This window comes from Amphiprion ocellaris, chromosome 15, assembly GCF_022539595.1.
Source record: "Amphiprion ocellaris isolate individual 3 ecotype Okinawa chromosome 15, ASM2253959v1, whole genome shotgun sequence".
In the NCBI taxonomy this organism is placed as follows: Eukaryota; Metazoa; Chordata; class Actinopteri; family Pomacentridae; genus Amphiprion; species Amphiprion ocellaris.
Window position 1 is genome coordinate 11,126,480 of NC_072780.1, and position 11,929 is coordinate 11,138,408.

The window sequence follows — 11,929 nt, forward strand, 5'->3', positions numbered from 1 at the left end:
TTCTTTTTTGGCAATATACCAAATTTTAAATGGAAAATAACAAATTGAATCTGTGTCCGAGAAATCACTTTCAACTAAGTGACTGCAATAAAATTATAGTGATGTTATGATTTATTGCTCTTTATGATTTTAAACTATTGTATAACTGTGACTGTGAACTCATATAACCCAATGCACTCAGTAAATTTCCATGATCTAACTTTGACCATGAAGGTACAACAAGTTGATCCTGCAAGCAGCCGGTTGAAATTGGCTGCTCAGAAACTGATAATATCAGTGTAACTTGTTTATGTGCCTGCTTAAAAACTAAATTGTTTCCACCTATTGTTAGTCACTCGTTCAAACTCTGCTCTGTTCAAATGACTCCTGACTGTAAAATTTTGCTTTGACTTGAGAGACGACCGAGCATTAATTTGGAGAAGTCAGGACTCCACTGAAGAGTTCAAAAACAGTTTTGATTGTGTTCTTTTTAAGTTGACATAATCAGAACAGATATTTCTTTTTTGGCAATATATCAAATCACTTTCAACTAAGTTACTCATTACAAAAACACCTCTCAAGGAAGTGTGTTAATTCCAAATCACATAACCTGCTCCACATGATGTCATTTCCTCCTGAAGAAAAGACTGGTAAGACTCCAAGGCTTTCTGAGTTATTTAATATAAAGTAGTGTGTGAGTCAAGTGTGGATTTATTGCATGTCAGCAGGTTCACTACAATATCCTTATAAATAACTTTCAATTTCAATTTGACTCAATTGTATATGTAACATTTAGAAGGATCTTTCTCTAAAAATACCATGTGGTGTTTGGTTATAGGCGGCCATGTTGACTTTAGGCCTGAAAACAGCAAAAAAAATGTCAACTATGTTAGAAAAAGTCCCGCATTTATATACTGACCCAGTTATTGAGTTCATTCAAGAATGTGTGATTGTATTAACAACAGTTTCAACTGCACTGTAAGCTTACAGCATTGGACAATAATTAAATATTTAACTTCAGTTTTAAGTATATTAAAATCATCCATAAGATTGTACAGCATATACACATTTGCTGCTGTCTCCTTTCTCACTCTCTATAATCACCAGCACATGCAAACACTTGAGCAGAGGCTTCCTCACCTGCCACCAATCAACAGTCCTCTCAAAAATCTGTAATAGTTCAACACAAAGCTTCACATAAATCTGAACCATACACACGTATATTATAAGAATATGGACAGACATTAATGCAAATTGCAACTCAAATATCTGACTGGCAAGTTTCTCAAACTAACTGTAAAAATATCAGTGGAATCATCGTTTTCAAATCAAAAAAACGACTGACAGCATATGGTTTTAGAAGTACATTTTTGTACTGACAGATTTTTATGCTCAGTGTTTCCTTTCTGTTGTTGTACAAATATTGTAGAGGGAAGCCACAATGTCATTTCTGCACAGATGCAAACTTCAGCTGGTGTTTACAGATGACACTCCTCTGTGTGACTGTTCTTCCAAGGATTGTTTCTGCTTCAGTTACTGCAGGCACTCAGTGAGGATTACAGTAGAATACATGTTATTTATTTATTTTTTGTACAGAAAGATGTTCAATAATTTAAAAGTTGCTATTTGCATTCCCTTAGAAAGGATCAGCTGAGGGAAAGAAAAAAAGTAGTTGTTCTAGGGGACATGAGCCGTGACCTCAATAATCAAACTGAAAGTACAGGATACTAAACTTAACAGCCTTTGATGTAGTTAAACTTTTAAAAACAGCAGTTAACCTCCAAACAATTAATTGTGTTCTGCTGAGGCTGAAACGGGGCTCCTGGTGGGTCCGTGTACGGATCTGGTAATTGGATTTTCCGTTCTGAAACGGGTATTGAAAAACAAAAAACGAGTGGTTATTTGATTTTCGTTTTAAAATACAAAAATTAAAATTGAAATACAAGGCGTTTTTCCTTTTCATGATCAAAAAGGGATATACGATTTTTTTTTTTTTAATGCTTTGATTTTCGTTTTATATTTAGAATAACAAGAAAGTAAAATCAGTAAGAGACAGAAACGACAAAAAGTCAGTTTTTTCATTTTCTGAGACCGGAAGTGGTCATCAGCAAGTGTGGAGCCAAACAGAGTACGGTGCATAGACTGTATATACATTTTTTTTTCGTTAATTTTCATGGTTAGAATGAGAGATCAGGTGATCGATCTTAAAATAAATCAATATTGATTTTTTTATAGTGTTAAAGTTTTGCAAAGCCAGGGGGCGGGACTACTTGATTGACAGTCTGGTCTGGAATGATTGACAGGTCCTGTGGAGGAGGCAGCAGAGACTCTGCTCTCCTCGTTTGGATTAATTCTGATATAATAACTGTTGGTTTATTTATCGGTGGAGCAGCACAACATTTTCCACAGACAGTTTTCCTGCCCGTTTGCTTGTTTCAACCAGTTTTCTACCTTCGGCTGATTCTACCAGCAGACACTGAAAGGACTCTGATAGTTGGGTAAGTAAATGTTTATTTTCGTATCGGTGCCGCTTTTAATGCACTTTATATGCAGCTTTGGTGTCAGATATAATGTGTGCCATGCACTCCAGATGTTGGTGGAGTTTGTTTCAGTGTGTGTTGACCAGAGAAGAAAATTAGCATAGTAAATATTAGCTTTAATGTTAGCGATGCTAACCGAGCTAGCTGCTCAGTGGTAGCCTGATTAAAGCTAACGTAGCATCAAGTTAATGTGTTCAGTTTCATGTAAACAGCTGAAGTGTGTTGTGTTCCTGTAATGTGGTTCATAAAGTTCATAAAACTGTGGCTGGTTGACGTTAATGTAACGTTCAGGAAACTTAAATGTGATTAAAACAGTAACGTTAATGTTCTAGTTGTCAGTAACCAGCTTTAATTTGACACTAAAACAGACTCTGATAGTTTTAAATGACATCAGTTTCGTTAATTTGTTGAAAATTGTTTCATTTGTTGTTGTGATGTTGCTGCTGATTCATTAAAAGCAGACGATCCGTGTTGAAGACACGTTTAGTTCTAGTATCAGAAGTACAAGAAGGAAAATGGAAGTTTAGTTCTGCTACGTCAAAGATTTCAGGAATAAAATAGCTAAATGAGTCTTTATGCCTCAAACTTTATTTTACAATAATGAAATAATGAAATAATCACAGATAATAAAAATATAAATAGCAGAGAAAACCTGAGAGAATAACTTCCTGAAAAGTCTGTGAAGGAAAAGCAGCTTTTTATCCTGAAAGATCAGAATCAGCTCCAACATCTGCATTTGACAGCATCAAGTCAACCAGAAAGAAAAGAAAAAAGAAAATGACTTCTTTCTGATCACATCTGTTCCGCTGCTCACAGTCTGCTGCTGCTCACATTCTTCACATTTATAGTCCACTTTTAAAAGTTCAGCAGACAGGTGCTCTGCTTTGGAGTGTGACGATGTCATCGGTGATGTGGAGAGTGAAGTTTCCATTTCACCCACAGCGTGCTTTAGGGCAGCCAGGTTGGACTTGATGTTTGAAATACTGACCGACAGCTCAGATTTAACTGTCTGTAGTTCCGTTTTGATGGGTGTTAAACTTTCACTCAAAGCCGCCAGGAGCTGGGTCTTTAAAATAACCGCCGTCTCGTTACAGAGTGAAAGTAGCAATTCCTCCTTAAGGTCAGAGATTGCAGCATCTGAGGGCCTCTTCAAAAGAAGACGTAGTTGATGAAGGCGTTCTGGAGCAGGGCCAGAAAGACCACGACCAAGCAGCCTTGAGATCTTAGGCAGCATCTCCCTCAGGTGGGTGTCAACGGTGTTCACGGTCAGGTCTGTGGTAATCCCGTCAAAAAACAAAACAGAAAAAAATCTAGATTATAAATCAACATGTAACCAAAGCACTCTGTGTATAACGCCATAGTATAGGATGTAGTTCAGAAAATGTCAGTATGAGTATAGTATACTTTTCAAGAATAACATAGTATGGCCTGTAGTTCATAGTATAGCATGTCGGCAAAAAAAACCCAACTGATTATTATGTGGTTGAAAAAGTACAAAATGACAGGATGTTGCTTAAAATTGTCATGTATGATATGTGGTTCAAAAAATGTCATAGTGCAGTATATTGTCAAAATAGTATGTTTTTCAAGAAAACATCAGAGTATATGTCGTCTAAAAAATACCATTAAATATTTCATTGCACATGTAAAAGTATAGTAATTTTTAAAACTGTTCAAATGCTTATAATATGTTGCTAAAAAACAAAAAAAACTAGAACAAAAAAAACGTCATAGTAATGTGTCAATTTAAAAAGCCTATAGTATAGAGTGTCGCCCAACAAAACGTCATAGTATAGCATGTCACCCAAAAAACGTCATAGTATAGCATGTCGTCCAAAAAACATCATGGTAGAGCATGTTGCTCTAAGAACATAGTATATCCTTTGGTCCAAAAAACGCCATAGCATAGAATGTCGTCCAAAAAAACATCATCGTATAGCATGTCGCTCTAAAAAAAAAAAAAACGCCTTACTATACTATGTCGAAAAAAAATGTGATTTTTCAACATGTTGTAAAAACGTGCCGTATGAAGAAATAATGTAAAGGAGGCCGCGAAAAACACTCCAGAAAGGTTTTCTTTGAAAAAAAAATCATCATTAATTTTGGCCAAAAAAAACGCCTTACTATACTATGTCGAAAAAAAAAAGCGATTTTTCAACATGTTGTAAAAACGTGTCATATGATGAAATAATGTAAAGGAGGCCATGAAAAACACTCCAGATTGGTTTTCTTTGCGAAAAAAATTATGAATTTTGGTGCAAAAAAAAATGCCTTACTATACTATGTCGAAAAAAAATGCGATTTTTCAACATGTTGTAAAAACGTGCCATATGAAGAAATAATGTACAGGAGGCCATGAAAAACACTCCAGAACGGTTTTCTTTGAAAAAAAAAATCATGAAATTTGGCACAAAACAAACGCCTTACTATACTATGTCGAAAAAAAAAAGTGATTTTTCAACATGTTGTAAAAACGTGCCATATGATGAAATAATGTAAAGGAGGCTGTGAAAAACACTCCAGAAAGGTTTTCTTTGAAAAAAAAAATCATCATGAATTTTGGGGCAAAAAAACGCCTTACTATACTATGTCGAAAAAAAAATGTGATTTTTCAACAAGTTGTAAAAATGTGTCATATGATGAAATAATGTAAAGGAGGCCATGAAAAACACTCCAGAAAGGTTTTTAAAAAAAAAAAAAATCATGAATTGTGGCACAAAAAAAACACGCCTTACTATACTATGTCGAAAAAAAATGCGATTTTTCAACATGTTGTAAAAACGTGCCATATGAAGAAATAATGTACAGGAGGCCGTGAAAAACACTCCAGAAAGGTTTTCTTTAAAAAAAAAAAAAAAAAACATGAAATTTGGCGCAAAACAAACGCCTTACTATACTATATCGAAAAAAAAATGTGATTTTTCAACAAGTTGTAAAAATGTGTCATATGATGAAATAATGTAAAGGAGGCCGTGAAAAACACTCCAGAAAGGTTTTCTTTGAAAAAAAAAAATCATGAATTTTGGCGCAAAAAAAAACGCCTTACTATACTATGTCGAAAAAAAATGCGATTTTTCAACATGTAAAAACGTGCCATATGAAGAAATAATGTACAGGAGGCCGTGAAAAACACTCCAGAATGGTTTTCTTTAAAAAAAAAAAAATCATGAAATTTGGCGCAAAACAAACGCCTTACTATACTATGTCGAAAAAAAAATGTGATTTTTCAACAAGTTGTAAAAATGTGTCATATGATGAAATAATGTAAAGGAGGCCGTGAAAAACACTCCAGAAAGGTTTTCTTTGAAAAAAAAAAATCATGAATTTTGGCGCAAAAAAAAACGCCTTACTATACTATGTCGAAAAAAAATGCGATTTTTCAACATGTTGTAAAAACGTGCCATATGAAGAAGTAATGTAAAGGAAGCCATGAAAACCACTCCAGAAAGGTTCTCTTTGACAAAAATCATCATGAATTTTGCCGCAAAAAAAACGCCATAGCATCCTATGTCGGTAAAAAAAATGAGATTTTTCAACATGTTGTAAAAACGTGCCATATGATGAAATAATGTAGCAGCAATTAGAGCATGTCGCTCTAAAAACGTCATAGTATAGCATGTCACCCAAAAAACGTCATAGTATAGCATGTCGCTCTGAAAACGTCATAGTATAGCCTTTGGTCCACAAAACGTTGTTTTGTCCCGGCTGTCTGAAGTAGGTGAGGAGCAACACCACAACAGTCCAAACGCTGGTTTCCAGAGGGTTAGACGAGTATTTATTTGAAAGAGGAAGTTTACAACAACACAACATGTGAGGGGTTAAAAGCAAATGGGTGTTAGTAAAATAAAAATAAACAAACAGAACTAAAAGTGAACTTCATGTTGACATTGATGGGCATTCCAACCAGGAACAAAGTAAAAGATAATCAATACAAAAAAAACCTCTTCCTGTTCACCTCTTGAAGCCCAAAAACACACCGCAGTAGCACCCTAAACTAAAACTACCAATGGGTTTCCTGTTTTCCTTTCTGTACAATTCAAAGGTCCCTCTCTATCTCCCTACACATCCACCAACCACTGGAACACATCTCCAAAGTTCTGCCGGGCCAGCTCAGCTTCCCCTCAGAAGAAGTTCCACCACCTGCCAGATGAAGGAGCCTTTTGAGAGGCAGCTGGCATCGTGATTGGACTGTACTTTGGTTTGTTCCAATCCAGCTTCAGCTTCAGCTCCAGAGATGGCAGGCGGGACGAGTCAACGGAGGCCTGGTGGACGAAGGCATGAAGCTGAGTACAATCCAGAAAACAACAGAGGAGGAGTGCAGGGCCAGAACAAACAGAGTAGCATCGTATGTCTCTTAGAAAACATCATAGTATAGCCTTTGGTATGAAAAAATGCCATAATATACATTGTATATTGTACATATAACAAGTCAAAGGAAAGAGACATACATTGTAGAATTGTAGTAATTGTGGGCTGACTGATTTACTGATTATCAGTATTTTATTTTCTACTGATTTACGGTAATAAATACATTTAAAAATGGCGCTACTTTGGCTCTGAACCTTAATCTACCTGTGGTCGCTCTGTCTTCTGGAGTGATTTGATTGGTTATACGTCACAAATAAAACTCCTTTAACTTAACATCTGTAAACAAAACAAAAACGTATCAACAAAGTTTCCTGTCAGAGTTTGTGTTCTTCTAAGTTTTTTAACTCAAGATTTTAAATACTTCCATTTACTGAATATCGACTCCAAATGTCTCAGTAATAATCATTATCAGCCTTAAAAAGCCACAAAACACCCCTCTATACTCGACCACACGTAGTACAGTCCGGTTCCCCCTTCTATAAATCTGCTTGGAACCTTCCACTTCCTGTTTGTCAAAGTGGCCTTCTACCTGGACAGGTTTTGTTGGAGCTCATGCAACAAACATTTTGGGTAACTGCACTTTAATATGGATGGATGACACTGAATTAGAGTCTGTTTTAATGAGACTGAGTTCAGATGTGTAGCTCTGTCATTAAATAGGAAATTATTTCTTAGAATTCACAGAGAAAAGTCTGAAATGTTTGCTAGGTTAGCGTCCCACATGTTCTTTAGCTCAGCTAAAGCTAACTCTCTCCAGCTTCTGGATCTCTTGAGTTGCTTGTTGTTAAAATATCTTGCTGTAGGTGCTGAAGCTCAGAAAGTCTGAGATGTTTGTTCAAAATAAGCTCATTCTCAAGTCTTATCTGAACTGTCCTCTTTTGTTTGAACTTTCCCTAAACTTAGGTGTTAATAACAGAGCAGCACATCCAGACTCAGTCTCATTTATGTAGAGATTAAACTTCAGTGTCATTCATTGATGTTAAAGTGCAGTTTTTCAAATGTTTGTTGCACATGCTCCCGACCAAAGCAGTCCAGGTGGAAGACGATGTGAAGAGAAAGCTCCAGAGGATGAATATCACACATTTACGTTGGAAATAAATGTCCTTTAATTTGACATTGTCATGCAAATGATGTTCAAATTTTTGAGTGTTTTGTTGATATTGGTTTCTAAATGTTTTTTGACACTCGGCCCCAAAGATTAAAACCTTCTATGGCTCACAAGCTGCAACAATTCACACATTATCAACTATCTTTCTGACTAAACTAAGATTAAAAAGTGAAAAACTACCTGATTCCTGCATCATGACTGTAAATCTTTTTGGTTTTTATGACAGTAAACTGGATATATTTGGGTTTGACATTTTATAAACCAAAACAAGAAATGAATTACTGGAGAAAACGACAGATTAATGGACAAAGAAAATGTGTTTTCCAACATATATGGCTGAATTACTCCAACATTACAAGATACATACAATTTTAGTTCAATTTTATTTATATAACACCAATTACAGGTCAAATTGTCTCAAGATGCTTTATTTTTATATTTTTTGTCATATTTAAAATATGACAAAGTAAGAACTTTAAACCTCTTGACTAATCCAATTTATTATTTAGTTTTTAAAAGACTAATTGACAATTCAAACTTTCGCCACTAAAACTAATAAACATGAGGTCAAATAGAAGGAACAGTTTTAAATACTGCAGTCCCACGAAGACAAGAATAAAGTTTCTCAACAAAAACTAAATCTGCTGGTGGATTCCATGAAAGTCCTACTAAAGGATAATAAAGTGTGGTACTAAAGGTTTGTGGTGCTAAAAATCTCCAAGTAAAGATATCAAGTTGAACATCTGGATGGAGGTTGATAAAAGTTGACCTCCCTTCATTTCTGTGGAGCGACTCCATGGATTTCATGGATGGTGGTTAAAGACCTGCTCTTCTAGTGGTCCTTCTTCTAGTCGCTGTGAAAAGTCAGTACATCCTGGCCGACTTCAACACCTCTTCATGACTTGTTCTGCCTCAGACCTGGTGGAAACTCAAGAAACTCGGGAAAACCTGTGGAGACTCGAGGAACTCGTCAAGACTCGAAGAACTCGTCGGGCGGGGGAAGGTGTGGTGGGCGGTGGGGGGAGGTGGGGGAGTAGAGGGGGGGAGGCCGCCACCCACCTCCCCGCCTACTCTCCGCCCTGACTCCACCCAGACTCCGCCTTGGCTCCGCCCGTGTGGTCACTTGGAAACTACGATGACAAAGGGACGACGAAATTATGTTTTTTTTATCTGATCTGTAGCTCAGTGAGTTAAGGATTTGCCTATGGAGCTGCAGGTCGCTGGTTCAAGACCAGACACTTCTTAAGTTTTCTCAAAATCCTGACAAAGACAAAGAAAGAAAAAGGCCGGTGGTGGGTCTTGAACCTACGACCCTCCGCTCTGTAGTCTCTCCTCTTATCCCCCTGAGCTATCCGCTCAGATACTAATTCTTCTTTTTTTTGCGCATTTATCATCTATTTTTTGGCGTGTTCGAGTTTTTTTTTAACTTGAGTCTCGACTCAACCGTTTTTCTCAGGAGGTTGGACTTCAGCCTTTGTGCTGGAGGGTGGAACCCTCAATTCCAAGACTTTCCAAAGCCTCCAGACCTCCCGAGTCCTCAGGACCTGAGCTTTCACACAGTCTGAGGGATGAAATTTTCTAAGTTCCACAGTAGTTCTCTGTTAGATTGAACTTTCAGACAGTCCAAGGACTGAAATCTTCTAAGTTCCTGAGTAGTTCTCTGTTAGTTTGAACCTTTCGACAGTCTGAGGACTGAAAACCTAAAAGTTGTTGAGCAATTCTCTGTTACTTTGAACCTTCAGACAGTCTGAGGACTGAAGTTTTAAAAGTTTCTCACTACTTCTCTGTTAGTTTGAACTTTCTGGTTAACAGAAGCCTTAAAACTTGTGACCATGAGTCTTGATTTCACATTTAGACCATCCATCTGAGTTCTTCTCAGACCTTCACCTGTGGGTTTTTTAGAAATCCTCAACAAACTTTGATTCTCTTCACTGAACAGTAAAGTTTGTGGAGATCAGAAGGTAACATTAGTTTGATCAATGCCTTCAACTACTAGTAGACATTATCTGGAAAGCAGTTTTCTTAAATGTCTTCTTACTAAATCCGTCCACAATCAAACCAAGAACATAGAAAGAGGAAATGTTTGAAGAAACCACTTGATGTTTTCATTTCAGACTAGAAAACACTTTAAGAAAAAACGAGCAAAAACAGATAAAGCTGTTTTTGCTCTTTTTGATCGTTTTATTGTCTCTTCTGTTTAATTTGATCTTCTAAAGTTTAACTGGTGTCTTTTCAAATGTTTTGTCTTCAGTTTGATTCTTCTTAAATGTTTAGTTTTGCTCTTTTCTCACCTTTTATTCTTTTCTAATGTCTGATTTGATTTTGAAATGTTTTGTCTTTTTAAAGTTTAATTGTTTTTTCAAATGTTTTATCGGCTTGTTTGAAAAATTTCCTTTTCTTTCCCAATGTTTAATTTTTTTAATAAATCTTTAAGGTTTTTCTTTTTAAATGTTTTACCTTTTAATGTTTTTCTTTTTAAATGCTTCATTGTATTTTCTGTTTAATTCCTATTTAAAGATTTGTCTTTCAGATTTAATTTTCTAATTAACCATTTAATTTTTTAATTAAATGTTTTGTCTTTTTAAAGGTTTAATAATCTAATTAAATGTTTTGTATTTTTTTTAATGTTTAATATTCTTGTTTAATTGTATTTTTTAAATGTTTAATTATCTAAAATATTTCATCTTTAATGTTTAATATTTTTGTTTAAAATTTTTTGTTTAATTTCATGTTTTGTATCTTCTGTTTAATTATCTAATTAAATGTTTTGTCTGTTTAATATAATTTAATTGTATTTAATGTTTAATTTTCTTTTTAAAAGTTTTATTGTATTAAATGTTTTTTTCCTTTAAATGCTTTTTTTAAATGTAGTTTATTTCTTTAATCTTTTTTTCTGTCAAGATTTTAACCCCAACCTAAAAAATGAGACTAATCCTTAAATCACAATGAAAATACTTCTGTTGTCACAATCATGAGTTAGTCAATTATTCAGTTTATCAATTCAACTTTATTTGTTTAGCACCTTTCACATAGATGACAAAACTAAACAAGCAAAGAGAAAAACTATGCTAAAACTATGATTGAAACTCAAAATGATATTTAAAACAAAAAGATTTAACATAATAAAATATGTTGTGTCCAGGGGATGGAGGGAGTTTATTGAAGTCTTCTTGGGCTCACATGGGAAATCATTTAAAATATAAACTTGATATTCAGTCTAAGGAAACTGCAGAGTGACAGAAGAACCAACAATATCTCCTGTTTTCTCCTTTAATGAGTCGACTCTTCTTGTGCTTTCAGACCAAAGAACTACAGACTCTTCACAACCTGCTCAAACTCTTGGTACAGGACCTCACCACACGGGTCAAGAAGGTTTCCATCTCATTTCTACTCTGAAGCTCACCTTCTCCTGCTCAAACTGCTGACAAATGTTTCTGCTGTTCTAAAGTCTGGTCTCCAGAACTTCCTAAAAACTCTCAAAGTCTCTTCTGCTGCAGGTTGCTTTGTAGAACTGTTGCAGAAAACCTCACTAAACCACATGGAGGGGCCTCAAGATAGTTGTCCAAATGAAACCATACAAAAACCAAACTAGCACAACCCAAACGCTAAAGTCTCCTGCAGCCTACCAGAGAACCTCTGAGAACAGAGAATCAGAACAGGAACTCTTACCTTCTAGACAACCAGCGTTGGTTCACAAGAATACAGAATGTGTCTGACCAAAAACCTCTAAAGACTCACTACAGCCAAGATAAAGACATGACTCAGCTGTACCAAATCCACTAATCACTGCACACATTAGCACCATGTGCTAACTGTGGCTAAAGAACCACCTTTACCAAGACAACTATCCAGTACAAAGCCCTAAAACACACCAAGAAACACATTAAAGTCTATTTTACTGCTGGAAGCTGCAAGCCAACGCCTAAAGAACAAA

The 11,929-nt window shown here is 35.6% G+C and overlaps 1 long non-coding RNA gene across 1 annotated transcript; it reads left to right on the top strand.

The window, feature by feature from the left end:
- The first annotated feature begins 1,445 nt into the window (after nt 1-1,445).
- LOC129350668 (uncharacterized) lies at nt 1,446-7,992 on the top strand. Its single transcript, XR_008604143.1, has 3 exons — nt 1,446-2,477; nt 3,614-3,762; nt 6,562-7,992. It is a non-coding gene; the product is annotated as an uncharacterized LOC129350668 (long non-coding RNA).
- Nucleotides 7,993-11,929: the final 3,937 nt, after the last annotated feature.